The sequence below is a fragment of the Phaethon lepturus genome, unplaced genomic scaffold (genome assembly GCF_000687285.1).
Source record: "Phaethon lepturus isolate BGI_N335 unplaced genomic scaffold, ASM68728v1 scaffold34981, whole genome shotgun sequence".
Lineage (NCBI taxonomy): Eukaryota > Metazoa > Chordata > Aves > Phaethontiformes > Phaethontidae > Phaethon > Phaethon lepturus.
The window spans coordinates 3636-6011 of NW_010520393.1; positions in this window are offsets into that span (position 1 = coordinate 3636).

Here is a 2376-nt window from a genome sequence, read left to right on the forward strand (position 1 = left end):
GAGGGGCAGCTTCTCCTAAAACGCCCTTTCCCTGCCTGTAGCAACGGTTCTCTCCTGGTACGAAATTGCCCTTTCCCCAAACGCACTCATTCACGCCTCTCCCCTGGAGATGAAAATGCAACAGGCTGCACATTTTTTGGTAGAAAGCTTTGGGATTGCCCAATCTCAATAAAAAATACATTTAAAGTCGTGTTAGATGCCGAGGGGATTCCTTGCTTTCTAATTACCAGACAGTATCCTCCCTCCTTTCCCTCTCACCCCTGCTTCCGTGGCACTTGCCCCCTCCTGCAGCCTTGCCCCTCTCCCTGGCTCCCCCCCGGCCGCCCTGTTCCCGGCGGGCTCTGCCACAGATGCTGTGATGTTGGTCCCAGAAACGCTCCCCGCACCCCTGGCCTCAGGGGGTTCAGGCAGGGACAGGGCTGAGCCCTGGGGCACACTCACTTTCTCCAGATAAGGGGCAACATCCTGCTCCTGAACCCCAGCCCTCCCTGGGTTTTGGCCTAGATGTGGTGGAAGAAAGTGCTTTTTAATCTTAAATAGGGCCAGAGCTTCTGTGTTTATGGCTCATATTAATATTGTTCATATTAATGTTTAAATCATGCCATGAGAAAAAAACCCTGCATATATTTTCTTCCTTTTTCACAGCTGATCGGCAGCAAAGTGGAGGAGGTTGGTGGGCTCATCTTTCTGGCAGAGCAAACACTCTTCCTCCAGCTGTCTTCACCTCCCAGTGAGGGAACGGACCTGTGCTCTTTGCTGCGAAGGATGTGCTTGATTTGTTGTCGCCCTGCTGTGTTCTGTAGGCGTGATCCGAGAGCACCCAGAGACATGTCGATTGAAACGAACTTGTGTCTGCTCCTAGGGAAGCGGTGACCTCAGGAGCCAAGGTGGACCTCAGAAGCTCCATTTCGCATTGCAGGTCTTGGATGTGAAGATCTCTACCAAGAGGAAAAGCACTCACTGTCCAAGCTGGGAGGGTTGAGGGGGATGAGGGGTTGTCAGTGATGCTATGCTTTTCCTAAATGCCCCGGATTTCCATCTGCATGGAAAGCTGTTTGAGTCAAACATGAGTGCTGAAACCTTCAATCTTGAGCGCTCACATCTATGCAGGCTCAGGAGCCATGAATTTCATGCATGGCAATTGCAGGGAGAGCTAGTACTTATGCCCTACCCACCCCACCATCAAACAGCTTTAATTTCAGATTAAATCCTTCATATTATCTCACGCAAATGAGTTCTGCATTGCCACCTTTACTGACACAATGGACTTAAGAAATGGTGTGGTTGTTGGGCTGTCGAATTTTGTTCTTTTTTTTGATCCTTTTGTTTTTCTTGCTTGAAGGAGAAGAGGAACGTGAAAGAAAGGGCAAGTCATCATCACAAAATGTACTTCCAACAGTGGAAAGCGCTTTCTCCAGGCAGCGTTAGGCACCACACTAACCTCTCAACTTCAAAAGCCCTAGAAAGGAACAAATGAAACCCCCAAAGCCAATTGCGTGTTTCCTATATCTCTTTATTGACCACCACTGACCGCGTTCTCAGGTTGAGTGCCAGATACCAGTGGAAGAGGTGGAGCTACCCTAGAATTACAGCGAGAGCAAGAGAGACGGCGTGTTACGCACAGGCTGGGGAGAGCTGGCTGGGGATGTGAAGCCTCTGCACAGCGGTGAGCCCCCCTCTCTCCCCCGAGGGCCTACTAAGACAGTGGAAAGACGTGCTTGTCCTCGTGTCAGTTGTCCCTAAGGGAAATGACAGGGTGGTGGTGTGAACAGATACGCTTAAACACTTTGCTGAAAAAAAAAAAACAGACGTTGCAACCCCCGAAGGTAAGTCGTTATTATTTCTCCTGCGCTTGCAAGGAACTCGTGGCACGTTCATCACATGTACACAGGCTCTCAAGCGTGGGGCTTGGCTCTGTTGCCTTTTTTTAAGAGTAACCAGTTTAACTCTGCGTGGAGTAGAGCAAGTCTGCAGGGCTCTTCCCCTGCTCCAAGCCTCACCTCAAGACTCGGTGCACCAGGAGCCAGTGTTATCTGTGCACTCCCTCCTACCTGATGGTGGTTATGGACTACAGCACCAGACGAAGACCCTGTCAGCCAGTACAACAGCGTGGCAGCACGCGCCGTCCGTGCCATCCCCACAGCACGGCTCACAGGTTTAAGCTTCAAAGTCCACCGCTCGAGGGGACCAGAGCAGAAGGAATTACGAAAAAAAAAAAAAAAAAAGAGGGGGGGGGGGGGGGGGCAACAAAATAAACCCCTCTCGATATTCACTGATATCTACGCGATGGCTCTGGGAATGAGACCTGCAGACGGTGGCAGCCTGCGTACCGCAGCGGCAGGCGGGCTTAGGAGGAAGGCGCGGAGGTGGGCTTCT